The sequence below is a fragment of the Oncorhynchus keta genome, chromosome 21 (assembly GCF_023373465.1).
Source record: "Oncorhynchus keta strain PuntledgeMale-10-30-2019 chromosome 21, Oket_V2, whole genome shotgun sequence".
Lineage (NCBI taxonomy): Eukaryota > Metazoa > Chordata > Actinopteri > Salmoniformes > Salmonidae > Oncorhynchus > Oncorhynchus keta.
In genome coordinates this window covers 41,901,006-41,928,649 of record NC_068441.1, presented here as the reverse complement: position 1 = coordinate 41,928,649, position 27,644 = coordinate 41,901,006, and the positions used below count along the sequence as shown (strand labels likewise).

At 41.6% G+C, this 27,644-nt stretch overlaps 1 protein-coding gene across 2 annotated transcripts in view; it reads right to left on the bottom strand.

Moving 5' to 3' along the window:
- LOC118376480 (histone deacetylase 7-like) overlaps nucleotides 1-24,076 on the bottom strand; it is an 89,220-nt gene extending 65,144 nt beyond the window's left edge. The window contains exons 1-2 of one of the 2 annotated variants that reach the window (XM_052473948.1): nucleotides 10,167-10,612; nucleotides 9,824-9,892 (exon numbers count right to left, since the gene is read on the bottom strand). The gene's annotated coding sequence lies outside the window, so the exon portion shown is untranslated. Of the gene's footprint in view, nucleotides 1-9,823; nucleotides 9,893-10,166; nucleotides 10,613-23,956 lie in introns of those variants that run through there. The other variant, XM_052473949.1, reaches the window with a different exon arrangement.
- Nucleotides 24,077-27,644: the final 3,568 nt, after the last annotated feature.

Sequence of the window (27,644 nt, the reverse complement as noted above, 5' to 3'; positions counted from 1 at the left end):
ACCTGTATTTGGGGAGTTTTTCTCATTCTTCATTGCAGATCCTCACAAGCTTTGTCAGACTGGATGGGGAGCATCGCTGCACAACTATTGTCAGGTCTCTCCAGAGATGTTCGATCGGGTTGAAGTCCGGGCTCTGGCTGGGCCACTCAAGAACATTCAGACACTTGTCCTGAAACCACTCCTTCGTTGTCTTGGCTGTGTGCTTAGATTTGTTGTCCTGTTGGAAGGTGAACCTTCGCCCCAGTCTGAGATCCTGAGCACTGTGGAGCAGCATCTCTCGGTACTTCGCTCCGTTAGCCTTTCCCCTTGATCCTGACTTGTCTCCCAGTCCCTCTCCAAATCAAGTCCAATCAAATGAATTTACCACAGGTGGACTGCGATCAAGTTGTAGGCATTTCGGTTTTAATTATTTATTTATTTTTAATTTTGAAAAACCTATTTTTGCTTTGTCATTATGGGGTATTGTGTGTAGATTGATGAGGCACATGTTTTTAATAAGGCTGTAATGTAACAAAATGTGTAAAAAGTCTGAATACTTTCCGAATGCACTGCATGTAGGCAACTAGGCATTTATTTATAGTGTCAGATGTTGGTTAACATTTGTGTCACTGTGTATATTCCATCAAAAAGTGTGCATATGTTCAAATGCATGTGTGTGTGTGTGTGTGTGTGTGTGTGCGCGTGTGCGTGTGCGTGTGTGTGTGTGTGTGCGTGTGCGTGTGTGTGTGTGTGTGTGTTTGTGTGTTTGTGTTTGTCTATATACACTACATTACCAAAATAATGTGGACACCTGCTTGTCAAAAATCTCCTTCCAAAACCATGGTCCCCCCTTTGCTACTATAACAGCTTTCTCTTCTGGGAAGGCTTTCCACTAGATGTTGGAACATTGCTGAGGGGACTTGCTTCCATTCAGCCACAAGAGCAAGAGCATTAGTGAGGTCAGGCAGTGATGTTGGGTGATTAGGCCTGGCTTGCAGTCGGCATTCCAATTCATCCCAAAAGTGATCGATAGGGTAGAGGTCAGGTCTCTGTGCAGGCCAGCCAAGTTCTTCCACACTGATCTCGACAAACCATTTCTGTATGGACCTCGCTTTGTGCACGGGGCATTGTCATGCTGAAACAGGAAAGGGCCTTCCCCAAACTGTTGCCACAAAGTTAGAAGTGCAGAATGGTCTAGAATGTTATTGTATGCTGTAGCGTTAAGATTTCCCTTCACTGTAACTAAGGAGCCTAAACCAATCTATGAAAAACAGCCCCAGACCATTATTCCTTCCCCACCAAACTTTACAGTTGTCACTATGCATTCGGGCATAGGTAGCGTTCTCCTGGAACCTGCGAAACTCAGATTAGTCTGTTGGACTGCCAGATGGTGAAGTGTGATTCAACACTCCAGAGAACACGTTTCCACTGCTCCAGTCCAATGGCGGCGAGCTTTACACCACTCCAGCCAACACTTGGCATTGCGCATGGTGATCTTAAGCTTGTGTCCGGCTGCTCGGCCATGGAAACCCATTTCATTAAGCTCCTGACGAACAGTTCTAGTGCTGATGTTGCTTCCAGAAGCAGTTTGGAACTTGGTAGTGAGTGTTGCAACCGAGGACAGACAATTTTTGCGCTACGAACTTCAGCACTGGGCGGTCCTGTTCTGTGAGCTTGTGTGGCCTACCACTTTGTTGAGCCATCGTTGCTTCTAGACATTTCCACTTCACAATAACAGCACTCACAGTTGACCTGTGCAGCTCTTGCAGGGCAGACATTTGATGAACTGACTTGTTGGACAGATGGCATCCTATGATGGTGCCACGTTGAAAGTCACTGAGCTCTTCAGTAAGGCCAATCTACTGCCAATGTTTGTCTATAGAGATTGTGTGTGTTCGATCTTATACGACTGTCAGCAATGGGTGTGGCGGAAATAGCAGAATCCACTCATTTGAAGGGTTGTCCACATACTTTTGCATATATAGTGTATTTATAGCATCATCCAACTTGTCATTTACACACGTGTCTTTGTGAGTGTATGGCGTGTGTGTTTGTGTGTGGTATACATGCATGTCTGTCAATGTATTTATAGTGTCATGATTTACATGCACACACTTCAATCTCTGTGTGTGTGTTTGTGTATGGAGTCCTATGGAGGGTGTGTGTGCCTGTCAATATGTTCAGCCTCATACGGAGTCCTATGTGTGTGTGCCTGTCAATATATTCAGCCTTGTATGGAGTCTTATGGGGGGGTGTATGGAAGAGTATGTTAACTTAAACAAACCATGCAATTGGCCATGTTACGCACATAAAACAGCATAGAGTGCATGCCTAAGTCGTACTTACATAGTGTGTACACTAGACAACTATTTATAGAAAAGCTATTCGCCTTGTTTTTAAAAGCCACAATGATGAAGTAACAACTTACTTTGCAAAGCCAAAAACTATACTTCCTCATACTTGACTACTGGGTGGCACAAAGACATTGTGGATGGAGGCGCTCTCTCTCATTCTCTCTCTCTCTCCCTCTCTCTCTCTCCAAGCGGTCTTTCTCTTTTTTACTCTCTTTCTACCTCCCTCTATTATTTCTTTCACGCTCTCTTTCTATGAAGCTCTCTTTCACTCTTTCTCTCTCTGTTAATTCTGTAATTCATCCTTTCCATTGGTAACTGTGTTGGAACACCATTGGCCGATCTATCAAAAGGTCAGAGGTCAAAGTCATGGAGGTATCAAGTTCTTTTACAATGTCGATCCCCTCAGGGCTAAGATGTGGGGTCTCTGACTCAGAGTTAAGAGACGAGAGAAAGAGAGAGACATGAGAAAGAGAGAGAGTTAGAGAAAGAGATTAGAGAAAGAGCAAGAGAGACATGAAAAAGAGAGAAAGAGAAATGAGAAAGAGACATGTGAGAAAGAGAAACATGAGAGAGTGCTAAAAGAGAGAGAAAAATATAGTCACAAGCTCACCAGTACTTTAGAATTTTTCAGGGCTAAAACAGACTCACAATTATTAAACGATATTGTTGCTGTTGTTTCTTCTCGGGAGACAGTTCAGAAGGTCATGAGAGCCATTTTTTGGGCTGTAAACGTCGAAAAGTACGAAAAACAATGTGTAAAAACTGTGGTAACATGCTCAGAATGAGAGGATCATAACAATGTCATGCAGGGCTTGGTAAATAAGAGTGTCTGCTAAATTATCCAATCCATATGCTTCTATAAGCAAGAGCCACTGCTGAGGTTACAGCCTTTTTGAAGATTGTCTTTCACAAAAATATATCCAGTTGATATATAATATAACCCGTTTCAATACATTTATCTTGACATTGATATTGTGTTGCGTGAAAAAACTGCATATTTTACGGTGGCCTTTTATTGTCCCCAGCACAAGGTGCACCTGTGTAATGATCATGTTGTTTAATCAGCTTCTTAATATGTCACACCTGTCAGGTAGATGAATTATCTTGGCAAAGCAGAAATGCTCACTAACAGGGACGTAAACAAATGTGTGCAAACAATTTGTGAGAAATAAGCTTTTTGTGCGTATGGAAAGTTTCTGGGATATTTTATTTCAGTTCATGAAACATGGGACCAACACTTTACATCTTGCATTTACATTTTTGTTCAGTGTATATGGGGCAATTTAGCAATTAGGATTTGCTATCTGTAATGGTTATGTTAAATGAGGCATTGTTGCTCACTGTTGGCCTATAGATAAATGCTCACATATTGTTTCCCAGTGCATCGCTTGTGTTCTAAAAATAGTTTACTTTATTTTATTTGAGTTCTAGGAAAAAATCATGAGAGCACTCGAACAGTCAAGAAATTTAATTTAATTTTTTATTTTACCTTTATTTAACCAGGTAGGCTAGTTGAGAACAAGTTCTCATTTGCAACTGCGACCTGGCCAAGATAAAGCATAGCAGTATGAACAGACAACAGAGTTACACATGGAGTAAACAATTAACAAGTCAATAACACAGTAGAAAAAAAGGGGAGTCTATATACAATGTGTGCAAAAGGCATGAGGAGGTAGGCGAATAATTACAATATTGCAGATTAACACTGGAGTGATAAATTATCAGATGATCATGTACAGGTAGAGATATTGGTGTGCAAAAGAGCAGAAAAGTAAATAGATAAAAACTGTGGGGATGAGGTAGGTGAAAATGGGTGGGCTATTTACCAATAGATTATGTACAGCTGCAGCGATCGGTTAGCTGCTCAGATAGCTGATGTTTGAAGTTGGTGAGGGAGATAAAAGTCTCCAATTTCAGCGATTTTTGCAATTCGTTCCAGTCACAGGCAGCAGAGTACTGGAACGAAAGGCGGCCGAATGAGGTGTTGGCTTTAGGGATGATCAGTGAGATACACCTGCTGGAGCGCGTGCTACGGATGGGTGTTGCCATCGTGACCAGTGAACTGAGATAAGGCGGAGCTTTACCTAGCATGGCCTTGTAGATGACCTGGAGCCAGTGGGTCTGGCGACGAATATGTAGCGAGGGCCAGCCGACTAGAGCATACAAGTCGCAAGTGGTGGGTAGTATAAGGTGCTTTAGTGACAAAACGGATGGCACTGTGATAAACTGCATCCAGTTTGCTGAGTAGAGTGTTGGAAGCAATTTTGTAGATGACATCGTCGAAGTCGAGGATCGGTAGGATAGTCAGTTTTACTAGGGTAAGCTTGGCAGCGTGAGTGAAGGAGGCTTTGTTGCGGAATAGAAAGCCGACTCTTGATTTGATTTTCGATTGGAGATGTTTGATATGGGTCTGGAAGGAGAGTTTGCAGTCTAGCCAGACACCTAGGTACTTATAGGTGTCCACATATTCAAGGTCGGAACCATCCAAATGTCAAATGCTTACCTTTGCTATAGCCTGCATTACTTATTTCAATAAATATTTTATGAATTATTGACAAAATGCAAGAGAACGATGTAGACAGAGCGAAGATGTTCACCAAGGCGGCGCAAAATACCCAGTCAGAAAATAGGTTCATTTTTTTCTCCCTCTCAATGGTGGTTGATATGGCATAGCCTAGTTTTTTATTTTTTTTAAAAATCGCAGGCACTCCAGTGTTGAATTATTTTAAAACCCTCATTTTGTCTTTTCTCTCCATTTGATATGAGTATGACTTCAGTTTTATGCATTCTGTCTTTCTCCTCCCCCCATCCCGCCACTTCATGATCAAACAATAAATGTATCTAACAGCGTTCTCTGAAGTTGTTTTTGAATACCCTAAAAACAAACATGATAGGCCTAAATAAATAAAGAGAGATTGAACAAACCAAGATAGAAGATAGAAACATTTAACGAGTAGTTTGAACAAACCTTACAGTTGATCAAAGCTTAGTCTAAAATAAATGATTCATGCATCCCTCCTTTTTGCTTTTGCTAACCTAATGGACTAAAGCAAAATCATACTAATTAAAATAGCCTATCAAAAGCATTAATAAAAGTTATTAAGAGTATTTCCCAAATAGGCTATTCTAATAACGTGTTTAATGTCCTAAAGTTGCAGCTTTCAAATGGGAACCATTTTGAAGGTCAGAGACCAGATGGAGTGAGGAGTCAAAAGAAAACTTACAGCTAAACAAAGCTTATGAAAGAAACAAAGTGTAGAGTAGGTGTAGAGTAGGTCTATTTCCATAGCCTATCATTAGTAATGTATAGGACCTACACACAACATACAGAAGCCTAGGCCTAATAAGAGAGGGAGATGAGGCAAAATATGAATCATTGAATAATTATCAGCAGAGTTTCTTGTTTTTGTTCCGGATTACCGAACGGGCACGCAGGACACGTGCACCGGGACCCCCGACTTCCAGGGGGACCCTAACCAATAAACAACACATTTGTTTTAAAACTGCACATTTTTCTCTATGCATATGGCAAAATGTGTTGAAATGCAGGCTTTGGCACACACAGACACACACCTTATTCGTGCCACATCCCCTCTCATCCCTCCTGTAGTATGCAAGCTCCTTTTTAGCAGTCTTTTATTTTATTTTATTAAACGATACCATCGTATATATCATGATGTTTTATGTGTACTTAAAGGACAACATTTGACATCTATCCTAATGTCATGAGACTGACTTGATGCATGTGCTGACTTGATGATAGATACGGTATAACACAGGTGTGACACATTACACCAAAAGTAACCATTGTTGATGAGGCATTTGATATTTATATCGTATCAATGCACCTCTCAATAAATAACTCTACATTTACATCATTTAGCAGATGCTCTTATCCAGAGCAACTTACTGTAGTGAGTGCATACATTTTTCATACCTCTTTTCTGTCCAGTACCCCATGGGTATCAAACCCACAACCCTGTTTCTGCAAATGCCATACTCTACCAACTGAGCCACACGGGACAGTAGTTTGAGACAAACATGCGCCCACAAGCATGCGCGCGCGCGCACACACACACACACATACATACACACAAAACATACAATTCCAATACTGTGTACATTCCAATGTAAATACCTACAACCACAGTGACAGGCACACAGCATTATAAAAGAGGAAATAGGGCATACATGACATCAATAGATTCTGAGGTGGTAATCGTAACCGTAAAACTCAATATTCATCCAAACCATTTAAGTGTGTGTGTGGTCAGCTGAACTGATGTAAAACCAGGAAGAGGCAACAATGATGTTCACCTCTCGTCTTTTCTAGCCCACAACACTGTCCCCATTGTCAGCACTGCTCTCTCTCACTGCGCTCTCTCGTACAGCCGGGAAACACTGGGAATTTTAGGTTAGCCAGTGGTTTTTCAGTAGAAAATACACACGTACAGTTGCAATAGCCTAATGTGTCAGGTGGTGTGAGGTGTAGTAGCCCAATGGGTGCCACTTTGTAATGCTCCCCAGTGATTTGTCTCAGGCACGACATCACAAACAGATCTGTGACCAAGCTAAAGTAACTTTAATTCCCATAAAAGTCTACCAAGAGACGGTACAGCATGTTCAGTTGCTGGAGGGAAACACAAAAATAGTAACAAGCGTATTATTGAGAAAACAACAATCACTTCATTGATGCATATCAATTGACTAGCAACCAAAGTCGTTGTGGTGGTCTTCTTTCTAAAGAGAAAGGGTAATGGCCATCCATTTGATATTCAATAATAAATGTACTGTTAATTAATAACTTGGCACGTTTTGTGTGTACCCCGTGTTCTTTTAAACAGAAATCATATAGACGATCAAACAAGAGTTTCAGACAAGCAAACAAAACATGAAGCAGACTTAATTCCATGAGGAAAACAGTCCTAGTATTGGAGCCAAACTGCCTCCTGTTGTCACCCTGTCCAATTTGTACATTTTCCAAGCAATAGCACACAATACTTTACACAATACTTTACTGTCACGTTCTGACCTTTATTTCCTTTGTTTTGTCATTATTTAGTATGGTCAGGGCGTGAGTTGGGGTGGGCAGTCTGTTTGTTTTTCTATGATTTGGGTATTTCTATGTTGCGGCCTAGTATGGTTCTCAGTCAGAGGCAGGTGTCATTAGTTGTCTCTGATTGAGAATCATACTTAGGTAGCCTGGGTTTCACTGTGTGTTTGTGGGTGATTGTTCCTGTCTCTGTGTTTGCACCAGATAGGGCTGTTTTTGGTTTTCCACATTTATTGTTTTGTAGTGTTCGTGTTTATCTTTTTTTTAATTAAACATGAATCAATATAACCACGCTGCGTTTTGGTCCGCCTCTCCTTCACCACAAGAAAACCGTTACATTTACACAATACTTTACATATACCATCGATAAGAGACATTTTTGACTCTGTCAAACACCACATTCTTATTGGCAGACTCAACAGCCTTGGTTTCTCAAATGATTGCCTCGCCTGGTTCACCAGGCTACTTCTCTGATAGAGCTCAGTGTGTCAAATCGGAGGGCCTGTTGTCCGGACCTCTGGTAGTCTCTATGGGGGTGCCACAGGGTTCAATTCTCGGGCCGACTCTCTTCTCTGTATACATCAATGATGTCGCTCTTGCTGCTGGTGATTCTCTAATCCACCTCTACGCAGACGACACCATTCTGTATACTTCTGGTCCTTCTTTGGACACTGTTAACTAACCTCCAGATGAGCTTCAATGCCATTACAACTCTCCTTCCGTGGCCTCCAACTGCTCTTAAACGCAAATAAAACTAAATGCATGCTATTCAACCGATCATTGCCCGCACCTGCCCGCCCATCCAGCATCACTACTCTGGACGGCTCTGACTTAGAATACGTGGACAACTACAAATACCTAGGTATCTGGTTAGACTGTAAACTCTCCATCCAGACTCACATTAAGCATCTCCAATCAAAAATTAAATCTAGAATCGGCTTCCTATTTCGCAACAAAGCTTCCTTCACTCATGCTGCCAAACATACCCTCATAAAACTGACCATCCTACCGATCCTTGACTTCGGCGATGTCATCTATAAAATAGCCTCCAACACTCTACTCAGCAAACTGGATGTAGTCTATCACAATGCAATCCGTTTTGTCACCAAAGCCCCATATACTACCCACCACTGCGACCTGTACTCTCTCGTAGGCTGGCCCTTGCTTCATACTCGGTGTCAAACCCACTGTCTACAGGTTATCTACAAGTCTCTGCTAGGTAAAGCCCCGCCCTATCTCAGCTCACTGGTCACCATAGCAGCACTCACTCGTAGCATACGCTCCAGCAGCTATATCTCACTGGTCACCCCCAAAGCCAATTCCTCTTTTACTTGCCTTTCCTTCCAGTTCTCTGCTGCCACTGACTGGAACGAACTGCAAAAATCACTGAAGCTGGAGATTCCCATCTCCCTCACTAGCTTTAAGAACCAGCTGTCAGAGCAGCTCACAGATCACTGCACCTGTTCATAGCCCATCTATATACAGCCCATCTATCTACCTCATCCCCATACTGTATTTATTTATTTTGCTCCTTTTGCACCACAGTATCTCTACTTGCACATCCATCTTTTGCACATCTACCATTCCAGTGTTTAATTGCCATACTGTAATTACTTCGCCACCATGGCCTATTTATTGCCTTAACTCCCTTATTTGACCTAATTTGCACTCACTGTATATATACTTTGTTTTCTACTGTATTATTGACTTTATGTTTTGTTCATTCCATGTGCAACTCTGTGTTGTTGTATGTGTTGAACTGCTATGCTTTATCTTGGCCAGGTCACAGTTGCAAATGAGAACTTGTTCTAAACTATCTTACCTGGTTAAATAAAGGTGAAATAAATTGTAAAAAATATACCAAGTTCCTAAAAGACTATGTATGGGCTGGTTTTCCAGACAATCCTGGGCTTAAAAGCTATTTCAATGGAGATTCCCCATTGAGTATGCTCTTTTATCCAGGACAGGGCTTAATCTTTGTCCCCGAAACCACCCCCAATACAAATGACCTTGACTAACCTGTAACCCTCACATTGACATTTCAGGTAAAGTGATACTAATACAATGTCACACTGTTTAGATCATTTAAAAAAAATCTCATCAACACATAAACAAACACACACACACACACAGTGAATTAAGTTGGGTCGGAGAAAGAGAGGAAGAGAAAGAGGGATGGAGAAAGAGAGGAAGAGAAAGAGATTTGGAATTGTGGTGTCAATTCCTCTGGCATGGCTCATGTGAAACTGTGTAACTATTTCCTCACTCTATGACTAGGACCTCATCCCGCCTATTGTCTGTGTGTGTGTAATGCTCTCATTTGTCCAGTTTTTCCTCTCTCTCTCTCTTTCTCCCTCTCCCTCTCTCTCTCTGTCCCTCTCTCCCTCTCTCCCTCCCTCCCTCCCTACCTCGATATTGGTGAAATATGAAATCCTACCTGTTACTGTCGAAAAACGTATTTCAGGTCCATCTGTCTCTATTTCAGTTCCAGATTCTATATGTCCATCTGTTATGTAATGTAAGGAAAAACATCATGAATTTTACAACATTCAGCACTGAGCGCGTTTTGAGGTGCATCATCACTTTAGAGTTCATTCTGAAGCACAAGACAACGCAACAGGTATACATGCATTATCAACAACGTATTAATGCAAAAGCTCGTTGACATTTCACACGCGCTAAAACATCGCCCCAATTCTTCCATTAAAATGTATTCAAGATGATATTGCCTATTCAAATTGTACAAAATACAAGAGTGGACCAAATAATAAGTAACATACCTCAGTCACTAGGCTATTTGACACATTTGCGATCCGTTTTCTACCATCTTGACGAATGAAGTCTTCCACACTGATATTAATTTGCGAATAAAATGCAACAAGTGAGCAACATGTGCACCAATTTTGCGATTCATGTGTTCCTCTTAAATGGTCCAACAGCACACTTGACAAAAAGGTTCTTGATACAGGCTAATGAAATATCTTGACAACTCTAAAAAAAAATATATATGGTTAACTTCTCTCACACACATACACACGCCTCAGCGATGCGCGTCTATAATTGAAGACAAGACTAAAAAGTAAGCGAGACTTGTTAACTTCATCTGTCTAACTAACGCATTGTTGAAGCGGAGCTGTTTTTGAGCGGCTCTGTCAATCTCACGTTCATCTCATTTCAGGAACAGTAAACCAGTTTACTGAATCAGGGCTCCACCTGCTGAACCCATTACGATACTTCGCTCGTTTGTCCGAGAGTGCCTGTCTGACTCATGTCCACACACTGACACTGAATCAGCTCACTCTAAACACACACATGTACGTGATACAGAAACAGCACATTCAAGCAAACACACTGGCACTCTATCTCACACGTACACACACGCACATACACACACTCAATCTAGAGATTGCATTATGATAATAACGAATAGGCTATATCAAGGATGTGGTGTATTGTGTGAATGTGGTGTATTGTGTTGATGAAGAGGATTTCGAGTTTATACACAAAAACAGAAGCTCTGTCAGGTTGAATTGGGAGCTTTGCTGCGCAGCTATTTTCAGGTCTCTCCGAAGATTTTCAATCGGGTTCAACTCCAGGCTCTGGCTTGGCCACTCAAGGACATTCAGAGACTTGTCCCGAAGCTACTACTGCGTTGTCTTTGCTGTGTGCTTAGGGTCATTGTCCTGTTGGAAGGTGAACCTTCGCATCAGTCTGAAGACCTGACAGCTCTGGAGCAGGTTTTCATCAAGGATCTCTCTGTACTTTGTTCTGTTCATCTTTGCCTTGATCCTGACTAGTCTCCCAGTCCCTGCTGCTGAAAAACATCCCCAGAACATGATGCTGCACCACAATGCTTCACCGTAGGGATGATGCCAGGTTTCCTCCAGATGTGACACTTTGCATTCAGGCCAAAGAGTTCAATCTTGGTTTCATCAGACCAGAGAATCTTGTTTCTCATGGTCTAATAGTCTTTAGGTGCCTTTTGGCAAACTCCAAACGGCCTGTCATGTGCCTTTTACTGTGGAGTGGCTTCATTCTGGACACTACCATAAAGGCCTGATAGGTGGAGTTCTACAGAGATGGTTGTCTTTCTGGAAGGTTCTCCCATCTCCACAGAGGAACCCTAGAGCTCAAAATGTCAAAATGACCATCAGGTTCTTGGTCACCTCCCTGACCAAGGCCTTTCTCCCCCTGATTGCTCTGTTTGGCGGCCAGCTCTAGGATGAGTCTTGGTGGTTCCAAAATTCTTCCATTTAATAATGATGGAGGCCCCTGTGTTCTTGTGGACCTTCAATGCTGCAGAAATGTTTTGCTACCCTCACCCAGATCTGCGCCTCAACACAGTCTCGGAGTTCTACGGACAATTACTTCTGACATACGCCGTCAACTGTGGAACCTTATTTAGACAGGCATGTGCCTTTCCAAATGATGTCCAATCTATTGAATTTACTACAGGTGGACTCCAATCAACTTGTAGGAACATCTCAAGCATGATCAATGGAACAAGATGCACCTGAGCTCAATTTCGAGTCTTATAACAAAGGGTCTGAATACTTATGTAAATAAGGTATTTCTGTTTTTATTTGTTATACATTTCCATACATTTCTAAAAACCTGTTTTCACTTAGTCATTATTGGGTATCATGTGTAGACTGCTGAAGATTTGTATTTATTTAATCCATTTTAGAATAAGGCTGTAACGTAACAAAATGTTGAAAAAGTCAAGGGGTCTGAATACTTTATGAAAGTATTGTAAAAAAAAAACCGCAAAAGTTGTGCACTGGGCCTTTAATAGTCTGGTATTAGCAGACCAATAAAGCAGTCTCCAGCACGGGCAAAAACTCCCCCCACCCCAAACTACTTTCTGTGGCAATGACAAGCACATATCCTAAATTAGGATTGGGGCCACAGTCAAACTCATGATTTAGGGCTGAACACCCTCGCCAAGAAGACCAGAGAGACACTAGCTGTGTTGTATTCTGGTTTTGATAAACTTTGATCCCCTCCCTGAAAACTTCTTGAATGCGAACACATTCAAACCGTTTTGACTGATCCCAGAAACTGATGGGTTGGGCTAGAGCCTAAAGCGGTGTTTCGGAAATAGTAATTGGTTAGATTGGTTAGAGACGATCCAATCGCTGATGACTTGTTTTGTACAATGCCCCAAACTTTGACATCAGCAGAAAGGACTTCTACAATGGCCGTCTCAGACTGGATGTATGTAGAGATAGATAGAGCAGTGGAATTAAATTAATTATGAGTCGTCAAGCAATAATCCCCCTATTTGACCCTTGAAGTGGATCGTCCCAAATAATGTTAGAGTTATCTCCATGGACCGGCCCAACAGCATATTTTGTAGACAGGGTGGATTTGGTTTCTTCGGGACAGAGCTAAGGAGTGGCTGCTGATCTGACCGAGAATGACCAGAATTATGAGAGCTGTGACTGTGGAACAATGGAGGCTCCTCAGAGGAGGAAGGGAGGACCATTATCCTCAGCGAATTTCCTAAAAAATAAAAATAGAGAAACGTTAAAAAAGTTATCCTTTTATGATAAAACTATACTAAATATATTCACATCCCCAAATAATTGATTAAAACACACTTTTTTTAAATGATGGTCTACAGTAGCCTCAACAGTACTCTGTAGGCTAGCACCATGGTGATGCCGTAGGACAGCATGCAAAAATTTCAATGATTTTGCTGAGTTACAGTTCAAATAAGGAAATTAATTTGGCACCTAATCTACGGATTTCACATAACTGGGCAGGGGTGCAGCCATGGGTGGGCCTGGGAGGGCATAGGCCCACCCACTTGAGAGCCAGGCTCACCCACTGTGGACCCAGGACCAGCCGATCAGAATGACTTTTCCCCACATAAGGACTTTATTACAGACAGAAATACTCCTCAGTTTCATCAGCCGTCCGGATGGCTGGTCTCAGACAATCCCGCAGGTGAAGAAGCCAGATGTGGAGGTCCTGGGCTGGCGTGGTTACACGTGGTCTGCGGTTGTGAGGCCGGTTAGACGTACTGCCATATTCTCTAATACGACGTTGGAGGCAGCTTATGGTAGAGAAATTAACATTCAATTCTCTGGCAACAGCTTTGGTGGACATTCCTGCAGTCAACATGCCAATTGCACACCCCCTCAAAAATTGAGACATCTGTGGCATTGTGTTGTGTTACAAAACTGCACATTTTAGAGTGACCTTTTACTGTCCCCAGCACAAGGTGTACCTGTGTAATGATCCTTCTGTTTAATCAGCTTCTTGATATGCCACACCTATCAGGTGGGTGGATTGTCTTGGCAAAGGAGAAATGCTCACTAGCAGGGATGTAAACAAATTTGTGGACATGGAACATTTCTGGGATCTTTACATTTCAGCTCATGAAACATGGGACCAACACTTTATATGTTGCCTTTATATTTTTGTTTAGTATCGTGCTGAAAGCATAAGCTACAGCTAGTACTGCAGTGCATAACACATGGTGAGGTAGTTGACTCAAAGAGAGAAAGAAAATAGTTGAACAGTTTTTAACAAATTCATTTCTTAAAAAGGAAGGAGAGGCAAGAGAAAGAGAGCTAGCAAAATTGACATTTGAATTTTAATTTGACTTTCACTTACTTAGCTAGCAAATGCAGCTAGCTAATTAGTTTAGCCTACTCAAGCATCCGGCTCAAACAGAGAGGGATGCTATGTTACCTAAGCTGGCTATGACTATCCAACACTAATTTATTCATTTATTGCCACCGGGGCCCACCGGTGTAACTGCTAAACTGCTTGCTAACTGTACACTGTACAGCATGATTGTAGCGGGTTCCAATGAGTTAGTTCTAGTAACTATGTTGTTGACTTGATGTTAGCTAATATGGTGACAATGATGTAGTCTGTGTGTAGAGGTTATGATATGAAGGTTTGGCTTGGAAAGGTTATTTTTACCTGCTCACAGACAGCTGATGTTTTGTGCACTGAAGTCCACAAGCAAAGGGAAAAGGTGAGAGGAGGAGATTGCGTAGATGTGAGAAGGAATTATATAACGATCTGGCTGCTATGAAAGGGAACTATGTTTGTATCTGGCTGCTATGAAAGGGAACTATGTTTGTATCTGGCTGCTATGAAAGGGAACTATGTTTGTATCTAGCTGCTATGAAAGGGAACTATGTTTGTATCTAGCTGCTATGAAAGGGAACTATGTTTGTATCTAGCTGCTATGAAAGGGAACTATGTTTGTGTGTAATCAGGGGTGTATTCATGTCGCTGATTCTGTTGAAAACATTTCTTAAACGGAAGCAAACGGACCAAAATGGGGATAATCATACCTGAATTTGTCCAATATATACTCTTGTTTACAACTATTGGACTAATGATTACACCCTAGATCAGCTACGTAGATAGATGCATGCACGATTGTTCATGGCGGTATTGAATGTGTCAATGTCTGTTACCTTGATAACTCAAATTTCTCTTGACCTGTGCAGGTTGTAAACTTTCATACATAGGCTAGGTTGTAGGAACCTTACGATGTGTATACGGAAAATTCTATCCCTGGGTGGCCATCCTCGCATTGAGAGGCACAGTTTTCACCACCCTCCATCTATGTATCTATCTCAGTCTCTCTCTGTCTATTCTATTTTTCTCTGTTCTGTTAAGTTCTGGAAGTAGGGGAGCACCCCCTGATAAATCACTACTTAATTATTTGTTTTCTTTTTGGGGGGGGGGGGGCTCCCCCAAATTAGTGCACTAGGCCTTTATCACTCCTGTATGAGCAGAGCACCCCTATCCCAAAATATCAACCAAAATCTGTCAGTCTATCTGTCTCTCTCTGTGAGTGTGCGTGCATTTTGTATGTGTGTGGACACACAGCGTGCGAGTGCGGCAAACCATGTCCAACACATCTCCCATGCTACTGTGTGTCATCACGGCCTCTGAGTAATGACTGCTGTGTCACTGAGTGGAACTGGGAATCTTTTCCAATGGCAAGGCAGTGTCGTGAGTTGACTTTAACATTCATCTGATGGCTGTTATTTATCTAATCAACTATGTTTAATTGTGACCTGATTAAATTAATCATGTAACAATTAATTAACTAGGTTCTGGGGCAGTACGAGAGCGGTTCTTTAAAGAGTTACCATTTTCCGAATTAAACTCTAAAGGTCTTTACCTATCACATCTATAAACAGTCAATGTATTAATCATAACCTTGTATCATATCATCATTCTGAACAGTCATATCCTCATTGCATCTGCAAAAACCAGAGCAAAGTATTACACAAATTGGTTAATTATTTATTTGCTAGCTAATTAAATGGTAACACACTTAATACGTTAAAAACAGGTCCCTAACAGAATGACAACAATATGGCTGCTTGTTACAGAAGACATGGCGAAGGCAAAGAGAGACAGACAGAGACACTTAGCGTTGGTACTGTCATGACTTCGGCCTGAGTGGGGGAGGTTTATGACCCCCATAAATGCCTTTCCCCTTTTTCCTCTCTCTACTCTACCCATGTGACTATTGAAAATACCTTGGTTAACATTGAGAGAGAGTCTGGTGACCTCAAAAGATGGGAACAGAACCATATTTAGATAATCTAACCAGCTGAAAATATGCGTTGGTACTAAATGAATATGATGCCAGATCAGTTGACGTCTGAGACATTATTACTGATGATAGGACCACATTAACTGTATCTTGGAAAGTCTACACATTCCAGTTATCAGATTCACATGGAATTGTTGTGCAATTTACATTTTTAAATATGAAACTATTTGTGAAAAGATTACATTTAATTTTAGCTTCCAAATGAGAGAATTGGGGTTTCATGAGTGAACTATGCTCAACCCAGTGATCCTGCCCATGTGAATAGACATTGGTTATAAACTATGAAACACACCCTTCTCTTCCCTCCTATATAAAGCTCTTGACGAAAATGTAACTTTCTGTTCCGAGTACATTAGAGCGACAGTCTTACGTTAAAAGGGCTCAGATAATAATCTATTCCAAGGACGTGTGGACTTGAGGTCCCCACATTGAAAGGACAAAGACCACCTACAGAACTAAGCCAACCTGAGAGAACCTGACAAAATTAGCATAGAATTTCAATGTGAAGGTGAAGGACCTACACCCCGGAAGGATGAATTTCGACTATACCAATCAGAATATAGAATGATCTTAAAAGTAAAGCAACTTGGTATGAACTTTGAACCCTTATTCACTCCAGAAGTGATACCTCCTAGCCATTGCGTTAGCAGCAGTCGCTAAACGTGGGCTAGGAGAGGACGGACAGAGTATCCATTCTACCACGCTCCAGTTCACCACTAGACAATATGTTATCTCTTAACCCACCAATTTATACAATTTGTTCAAAATGGGCGGTTCCGTCAGGCTGACACGCTCTCTGACCTCACCCAGGGGCATGACTTGTTATGGCTCCTAAAATCACATCCCTCTCTTCACAAAAAAACATGAATAACTTTTCATATTACGTGCACAACGCATAGGATGAGTTAGAGTTTTGGTGGGAAAAGTCTCTTGAAACAAAGGCACATTCCTTTGGGGAATTTGGAGAGGGAGACCTGAATCTTCTACCTTGATTACAACAGGGCGTGAGTTGTTGAAGTGTGTCTGGTTGAAGTCATTCATTGCAAACCTGATCTGACCTATTTGGAGCCCCACAGGACTGTCATGACAGCAGAGAGGGAAACATGACCAAGCTGGTCCATCAAGTGTAAAAGAACGGAGAGAAAGAACTGAACTGCTCATTGTTGTGCTCTAGTATTTCCCTGGCGCATGTGACAGATGTGATTACAATTAGCTTTGATACTTAGAAGACCTTATTGTTTGGGGGGGGGGGGTAATAACCCCCCTAACTATACCATGTAATAACCCCCCTAACTATACCTCTACACCCTGTAACAACCCCCCTAACTATACCTCTACACCATGTAATAACCCCCAACTAAGCCTCAACACCATGTAACAACCCCCCACAACTATACCTCTGCACCCTGTAACAACCCCCCCCCCAACTATACCTCTGCACCCTATAACAACCCACTCAACTATACCTCAACACCCTGTAACAACGCCCCAACTAAAACTCTACACTCTATGACAACCCCCCCAACGAAACCTCTACACCCTATAACAACCCCCCAACTATACCTCTACACCCTGTAACAACCCCCCAACTATACCTCTACACCCTATAACAACCCCCCAACTATACCTCAACACCCTGTAACAACCCCCCCAACTAAACCTCAACACCCTGTAACAACCCCCAACTATACCTCAACACCCTGTAACAACCCCCCCAACGAAACCTCTACACTCTATAACAACCCCCCAACTAAACCTCAACACCCTGTAACAACCCCCCAACTAAACCTCAACACCCTGTAACAACCCCCCCAACTAAACCTCAACACCCTGTAACAACCCCCCCAACTAAACCTCTACACCCTATAACAACCCCCCCAACTATACCTCAACACCCTGTAACAACCCACCCAACTAAACCTCAACACCCTGTAACAACCCCCAACTAAACCTCAACACCCTGTAACAACCCCCCCAACTAAACCTCTACACCCTATAACACCCCCCCAACTAAAACTCTACACTCTATAACAACCCCCCCCCAACTATACCTCAACACCCTGTAACAACCCCCCCAACGAAACCTCTACACCCTATAACAACCCCCCCAACTATACCTCAACACCCTGTAACAACCCCCCCAACTATACCTCTACACCCTATAACAACCCCCAACTAAACCTCAACACCCTGTAACAACCCCCCAACTAAACCTCAACACCCTATAACAACCCCCAACTAAAACTTTACACTCTATAACAACCCCCCAACTATACCTCAACACCCTGTAACAACCCACCCAACTAAACCTCAACACCCTGTAACAACCCCCAACTATACCTCAACACCCTGTAACAACCCCCCAACTAAACCTCAACACCCTGTAACAACCCACCCAACTAAACATCTACACCCTATAACAACCCCGCAACTAAAACTCTACACTCTATAACAACCCCCCCAACTAAACCCCAACACCCTGTAACAACCCACCCAACTATACCTCCACACCCTGTAACAACCACCCAACTAAATCTCCACACCCTGTAACAACCCCCCAACTAAAGCTCTACACCCTGTAACAACCTCCCCCCAACTATACCTCAACACCCTGTAACAACCCACCCAACTAACCCTCAACACCCTATAACAACCCCCCAAACTATACCTCTACACCCTGTAACAACCCCCCCAACTAAACCTCTACACCCTGTAACAACCCACCCAACTATACCTCTACACCCTGTAACAACCCCCCAACTAAACCTCTACACCCTGTAACAACCCCCCAACTAAACCTCAACACCCTGTAACAACCCCCCCAACTAAACCTCAACACCCTGTAACAACCCCCCCGACTAAGCTCTACACCCTGTAACAACCCCCCAACTAAACCTCTACACCCTGTAACAACCCCCCCCCCCAACTAAAGCTCTACACCCTGTAACAACCTCCCCCCAATTAAAGAGTTGAGACACACAAATATTATAACCCCCAAAATGCTAACCTCCCCTGTTATTGTAATGGTAGAGGTTAGCATGTTTTGGGTGTATGATCTAAAATGCTAAACTCCCCTGTTATTGTAATGGTGAGAGGTTAGCATGTCTTGGGGGTATGATATAAAATGCTAACCTCCCCTGTTATTGTAATGGTGAGAGGTTAGCATGTCTTGGGGGTATGATATAAAATGCTTACCTCCCCTGTTATTGTAATGGTGAGAGGTTAGCATGTTTTGGGTGTATGATATAAAATGCTTACCTCCCCTGTTATTGTAATGGTGAGAGGTTAGCATGTCTTGGGGGTATGATATAAAATGCTAACCTCCCCTGTTATTGTAATGGTGAGAGGTTAGCATGTTTTGGGTGTATGATATAAAATGCTTACCTCCCCTGTTATTGTAACGGTGAGAGGTTAGCATGTCTTGGGTGTATGATATAAAATGCTAACCTCCCCTGTTATTGTAATGGTGAGAGGTTAGCATGTTTTGGGTGTATGATATAAAATGCTTACCTCCCCTGTTATTGTAATGGTGAGAGGTTAGCATGTCTTGGGGGTATGATATAAAATGCTAACCTCCCCTGTTATTGTAATGGTGAGAGGTTAGCATGTTTTGGGTGTATGATATAAAATGCTTACCTCCCCTGTTATTGTAATGGTGAGAGGTTAGCATGTCTTGGGGGTATGATATAAAATGCTAACCTCCCCTGTTATTGTAATGGTGAGAGGTTAGCATGTCTTGGGGGTATGATATTTCTGTGTCACTCATCATTATTCACAATTCTTTCAGGACTATCCATAATCACGGTAGCATCCATATTAAGTGTTTAGAAACATATTATATTCTTATTTACAGTAAAAGTGACTCCAAAATAACACAATAGATGAATTACCATTCATTTCTATTGGGCACAAAATAATCTAAAATACAACCAAAAGAAACAGCAAATGTATGCAACAAATTTGCAGTCACATGCTTGATGTAGTCATTGCATGCTATGAATATGGGGCCAAATACTTAGCTTTTTACTACTTTAATACACATTAAGTGAATTCGTCCCGATTTTGTTTCTCCCCTAATATTGGGGGACGACACTGCTATACTAAGACTGAGAGTCAACTATTGTCCCAGAGAGTTATGTCTCAGTAGGCTAATTCTGGCTGACAGTGACCTTTTGACATCTTGACCTCCACAGATTAAACTTTTGGACGATTTATCACTGGGACAGAAACCATATTTATCACAGGCCATATGTCATTAAAATGGAGGCCGATTGCCAAGTCTGGCATTTCACAGGGAGAGTTTTTGTCTCACAAAAATTTGATTGATTTTATTTGATTGAATTGAAATTAATTTTATATTCTGAGAAGTCATACCATAGGTCCAGGAAGCGTAACACATGGTGAACCTGAGTGCAATCATAGTCGTTAATACGCAAATGTTATCAAGTTTTACTTTTCATAACTATGTACCGAGGACATTTTGTGAAACATCACTGTTTCATGAATGTATGCTGTTTTCTGTAACTCTGGAAGACTTGATCTGGAATGAGTGACCATTTCTGTTATGGAAGTACTGCATTGGTTTGTTATATGCGATACATTCTAATCTACTGTATGTCTCGTATAGCTTCATCAGTGAGAAGTGAGCATATCAAGCATTTCGCTACACCTGCAATAACATCTGCTAAATATGTGACCAATAACATTTTATTTGATGTATCAAATGGTGCACAGCTACAATATGAATTTGTCTGTCTTCTTGAGTCCAGTTAATGTTTTCTGGCTGCTCTAAAGTATTTTGGTATAGATGACATCAGTCCAAACCTCTATACAAAGATCTTTCCACTCTCCAGGTCTGAGTTCAAACCAACAACAACTCCCTGGACTGTCATTTGAGTTCGTCACCTCCAAGTCAGAGCAAAATAACCTGTGAATGTCATCATTATGGACCATTATTGTCAAAAAGGACATAAAACGTAGGATTTAGGAGCTCAACAGACCACAAAGACATAGGTCTATAAATGGAGTAGTCCTGGGGAGTGTAAAAATAGAGAGGAACTCTTGTGTTTTGGGCGAGAGAGCGAGCAAAAGGCTAAGCCAATCCTTCAATCATGTGTTTTTATCAAAAATGATTTATGTATGGTGCACTGTAAAATCAAGTGGGAAAAAACAAATCAAGAGCTGGGAATGCTTTGCACTCTATTTATGTATTTTTGATGGCGTTTTATCCCGTTTAAGATTCATTTATATTTTACATTTTTGTTTGGTTACCTGAGATTGACCCACACCATATAATTACTATCAGTTGTAAAGTACACAAATGTTCATCTTATTCAACTAGGACAGCTTTTGTAGCTATACAACTAAGAACACTTTGGTTTCATTACTGTTTTGTGTCATTACTTTTACAATTTCAAATTGTAATATGACTGTCATTAAAGAGTTTTTTAAAAAGGAACAAGAAGACTTGTGCCAATATACAGGAAGGGGATGAGACGGGAAATGATATGGACAAATTGCAAGCACATTTAGTTGATGTGTTAATTTTCCCTGCTTATTAGGGACCTGTAGGGCAGTGATCAGGGCTATGAGACACATGGAAAGACATTGGCTGGATTATGAAAGCATCCCAATTCACTCTCTATGCCTCTAGCTATCGCTCTCTCCCCTCTCACTCTGCAAGCTGTACTAACGCATGGGGCAAAGGAGCACATCAGAGTTATCAAAACAAATGGACCATTAGGAAAATCCCCCTTACCCTGTGTACTCTCTTTTTTTCTGTGTGTTTCACTCTTTATGTTTCTTTCTCTCTAACACACACAAACACACACACACACACACACACACACACACACACACACACACACACACACACACACACACACACACACACACACACACACACACACACACACACACACACACACTCCCTGACACTGGTGTTTTATGTTTCCTAGTTCTGAGTGGTCTCACTCCTAGGGGTGGGTGGGTCGGTTTGCAATTTTCTCCCCTCTCCCTGTGCCAAGTCGGAAAAAGGAAGGAAAAACAATGATGATCTTTTCCTCTGAACACCTTTGTGTTTTTTGTATATGTTGTGTGGTATTATTTAGCACTAACAACAACACAAGTGTGGGAAGCAATGCAAAAAGAGGAAAAACCAAAGAGGAAAAACCAAGCGCACCAGAATGTGCACATCGAGAGGCACATGAACATTTGCTGGTGATGTCAGAATTCGGGGAGCTTGAATCAAACAAACAAGACGAAAACGATGATGAATCAATAAAGCCTAACTTTTCCAGCTTAAAAAAACACAACAACACGTCTCCTTGTCTGCAAACTTGTCACCCAATGTCCTTACTCTCTAACTTGTCACCCGATGTCCTTACTCTCTAACTTGTCACCCAATGTCCTTACTCTCTAACTTGTCACCCAATGTCCTTACTCTCTAACTTGTCACCCAATGTCCTTACTCTCTAACTTGTCACCCAATGTCCTTACTCTCTAACTTGTCACCCAATGTCCTTACTCTCTAACTTGTCACCCAATGTCCTTACTCTCTAACTTGTCACCCAATGTCCTTACTCTCTAACTTGTCACCCGATGTCCTTACTCTCTAACTTGTCACCCAATGTCCTTACTCTCTAACTTGTCACCCAATGTCCTTACTCTCTAACTTGTCACCCAATGTCCTTACTCTCTAACTTGTCACCCGATGTCCTTACTCTCTAACTTGTCACCCAATGTCCTTACTCTCTAACTTGTCACCCAATGTCCTTACTCTCTAACTTGTCACCCAATGTCCTTACTCTCTAACTTGTCACCCGATGTCCTTACTGTAACTTGTCACCCGATGTCCTTACTCTCTAACTTGTCACCCGATGTCCTTACTCTCTAACTTGTCACCCAATGTCCTTACTCTCTAACTTGTCACCCAATGTCCTTACTCTCTAACTTGTCACCCAATGTCCTTACTCTCTAACTTGTCACCCAATGTCCTTACTCTCTAACTTGTCACCCAATGTCCTTACTCTCTAACTTGTCACCCAATGTCCTTACTCTCTAACTTGTCACCCAATGTCCTTACTCTCTAACTTGTCACCCAATGTCCTTACTCTCTAACTTGTCACCCGATGTCCTTACTCTCTAACTTGTCACCCAATGTCCTTACTCTCTAACTTGTCACCCAATGTCCTTACTCTCTAACTTGTCACCCAATGTCCTTACTCTCTAACTTGTCACCCAATGTCCTTACTCTCTAACTTGTCACCCAATGTCCTTACTCTAACTTGTCACCCAATGTCCTTACTCTCTAACTTGTCACCCAATGTCCTTACTCTCTAACTTGTCACCCAATGTCCTTACTCTCTAACTTGTCACCCAATGTCCTTACTCTCTAACTTGTCACCCAATGTCCTTACTCTCTAACTTGTCACCCAATGTCCTTACTCTCTAACTTGTCACCCAATGTCCTTACTCTCTAACTTGTCACCCGATGTCCTTACTCTCTAACTTGTCACCCGATGTCCTTACTCTCTAACTTGTCACCCAATGTCCTTACTCTCTAACTTGTCACCCAATGTCCTTACTCTCTAACTTGTCACCCAATGTCCTTACTCTCTAACTTGTCACCCGATGTCCTTACTCTCTAACTTGTCACCCGATGTCCTTACTCTCTAACTTGTCACCCAATGTCCTTACTCTCTAACTTGTCACCCGATGTCCTTACTCTCTAACTTGTCACCCGATGTCCTTACTCTCTAACTTGTCACCCAATGTCCTTACTCTCTAACTTGAGCATTTCAAGTTAAGTACAGTGTAATTCAAGTTGAAGTAAAGTGGCAAGTAAAGTAAGTAAAGTGACATCTGATTATCTTGTCAGCCCATCTTTAATAACATAGATAAACCCATGAGAAACACAAGTAGTACCCACCTGAAACATACTGTAACAGTAAAAGTATTTTGGCTTACCAGTATTAGGTTAGGTCATTCAGGGCTAGGTCCAACACAGTCAGCAGGTCAATCTCATAGCCGAACCCGGGACAGGGGGGAGTGAGTGGATGTGAGTTCAGATCCGTGCTAGATAATGAAGTTCTCTCTCTCTCTCTCTCTCTCTCTCGCTCTCGCTCTCTCGCTCTCTCTCTCTCTCTCTCTCGCTCTCTCTCTCCCAAAAGAGAGAGAGAGAGAGAGAGAGAGAGAGAGAGAGAGAGAGAGAGAGAGAGAGAGAGAGAGAGAGAGAGAGAGAGAGAGAGAGAGAGAGAGAGAGAGAGAGAGAGAGAGAAAGAGAGAGAGAGAGAGAGAGATCATTACCATACCGTATCATTATCATATCATTACCAAGCCCTGCAATGCCAAGAGCTGAGCAAAGAAAAGAGTCCCCTCATCCAGCTTGTCCTGGGGCTGAGTTCACAAACCTGTTCTACTAACAAACTGAAGCCTCAGCAGAACATCCAATCAATCAGAATACAATAATTTACAACACAGTCAAAACAAAACTACATTGCTTTTTGGGAAACACAATCACAAGCACAAAGCAAAAGGCAGTGCTATCTGGCCCTAAATCGACATTACACTGGCTAACTATTTGACCATGTTTACTGATCAAAACCTTAGAAAAACCATGACAAAGCACAGGCTCAGTGAGCACAGCCTTGCCATTGAGAAGGGTAGACAGGAAAACCTGGCTCCCTGTAAAGGAAAGGCTGTGCAACCACTGCACCCCAGCAGAACCTGAGACAGAGCTGCATTTCCTGACAAATTGTAAAAAATATAAAACAATTAGAGTGTCACTTCACCAAATTTGAAACCCTTATTTAAGGATTCAAAGACCTCTCTGATGAGAATAGAATACCCGTCCTGTTGGGGGAGGACGAAGAGAGCTGTGGGTTGGCAGCGCACTACATTTCTGCCTGCCATAAGATGAGGGACAGTGTCTGACAGACCAATCAACCTGCACATGTCTTCTACTGTATGCTTATTGGTATTGTTCAATGTATGGTTATTTTGACCCTTGGTTATTGTTGTTACTGTTGACAATTTTGATTCTTATTATCTTAATATTGTAAATATCCAAAGTAAGCTTTGGCAATATGTACATTGCTACGTCATGCCAATAAAGCAAATTTAATTGAATTGAGAGATAGAGAGTGAGACAGAGAGAGAGGGAGAGAGCGAGAGACAGACAGTAAGACAGAGAATGAGAGAGAGAGAGAGAGAGAGAGAGAGAGAGAGAGAGAGAGAGAGAGAGAGAGAGAGAGAGACTGTAACAGCCAGAGGCAGACATAGACAATGGCAGGAAATGTATCAGGATGCACTGTACAGAAATACAAACAGTGAAGTCAAATAACACCCATAAGAACAACTTAACTGAAGAATATCCTTTAGGAAGGTAGTGTTTTGACAGTTACTGTAAATTCTTAACTTGGCATTACAGTGAAATATCCCTTTGGCATAACAGTGGGTGGCTCGATCCCTGACCTGACCTGAAATGACTTGAAATGACCATAAACTGGGTGGCTCGAGCCCTGAATGTTGATTGGCTGACAGCTGTGGTATATCAAACCGTATACCACGGGTATGACAAAACATGTATTTTTACTGCTCTATTTACATTGGTAACCAGTTTATAATAGCTAAAAGGCACTTTTGGGGTTTGTGGTATATGGCTGTATCCAGGCACTGATCGGGCTACGAAAGGTGGGTGTGTGGCCATATATGTAAAGACTAAATTGCTTGTAAATGTGGCAAAGTATGAAACTATTTGTAAAAGGTTGGAATTTCTTGCTTTGAATCTTGAGGTTTTAAATGGTCTCTCTATAACTGTGATTTGCTGCTATAGACCCCCCTCTGCAAACCCAGTTGATTAACTTCCCCACCCGCCCAAATCTCAAATGTCCAGAGAAATCTACCCAGATTGATTTGACATTGACAAATGTTCCACATAAATATTCTGCGGTTGGTGTTTTCTGTAATGATTTAAGTGACCTGCTGTTGTTGCTGTTAGAAATTCTAAGGTTCTTTAAAACAAACCCACACTTTATTTGTAAGAGAAATGTTAAGAGTTTTAAGGAGCAGACTTTATTTTGTGAATTGTTTTATTTGACTGGAATAAGATTGAGTTTATTCCTGATCTGGAAACTGCCTGGAAATTCTTTCATGATGTTAATTTCCAAATAGTAAACAAACATGCCCCATTCCACAGGTTCAGGGTTAAAGGGCGGGATAATCCATGGTTTTCTTCTGAGCTGTCTTCTATAAATCATGAACGTATTTCTAGCCTGGGCTAAAGCAAGGAAATCATGTTCTGATGCTGATTGGCTTATTTTTAGTCAGTTATGAAACAAGTGTTCTTTTCTTCTCAGGAAGGCCAACTGCATATTTTATGTCGGTTGCCACTGATAACCTGAATGACCCTAGAACGTATTGAAAGGCTATTAAGTCTATGCCTGGTAATAGTAATGTTAATGCATTACCATCATGTGTATTGAAGGACTTGAAATGCTGAATAATCTGGTAGGCTGTTTGATTCAGTGTCCTCTGTCTCTGTACAACTCTGCATGGATGAACCAGTGAGAGCTGGTCAAACTTTTATCTTTTTGCCATTCTCAGTGCAGGGGGTACATGAAGCTCTGAAATCCTTAGATCAGAGAAAGTCTGCCGGTCCTGATCATCTTGATCCCTGCTTTTAAAAACTGGCAGCTGATTTCATAGCACTTACATATCTGTTCAATCTAACCCTGGAAAGTACTTACATTCAAAGTATCTGGAAATCAGAATTTGTCCTACCACTTTTAAAAGGGGGAGGTCCAATTCTTTTAAATAATTATAGGCCGATTTCAAAGCTGTCACCCCCCTGGCGAAAATACTTGAAACCCTTGTTAGTGAACAGCTAAAATAGTTTTTATATACTAACTCTATTTTATCAATGTACCAATCGGGCTTCAGGAAGAAGCATAGCACAATTACAGCAGCCATGAATGTTTTAAATGATACCACTGAAGCCTTTGACAAAAAAACAGCACTGTGTCTCACTTTTTATTGATTTCTCTAAGGCTTTTGATACAGTTGATCATATTATACCGAGGCAGAGATTGTCGAGCGTAGGTCTATCTGGGCATGCAGTTGCATGGTTTGCTAACTATTTGTCTGAAAGAAGTCCGTGCATTCAATTTGATGGGTTCATGTCTGTTAAATTGTCTGTCTGTAATGGTGTGCCCCAGGGCACTGTACTTGGTCCCCCCTGTTTATATAAATAATTTAGACAAAAATGTGCAAAATGCGCAACTTCACTTTTATGCTGATGATACTGTTATTTATTGTTGTGCCTCGTCTCTCACAAAAGCTTTTCAAAACTTGCAAACTCATGTTTATGCTGTTCAACATACCTGTCAAATGAAGCTTATCCTCAATGCTGACAAAACTAAACTAATGGTGTTTTCTAAAGCAAGAAATAGTCCTCTGAACCTTTCACCTATTACTACCTGTCAGGGCAATGAGATTGAGGCTGTAACCTCATATAAATATCTTGGCATTTGAATTGATGATGGCCTCTTTTAAATTGCATATCCAACAACTTACAACATATTGTAAGCTGAAGTTGGGATAGTATTTTAGGAATAAGAGCTGTTTTTCTTTTGAAGCCAGAAGGAGACTTGTATCA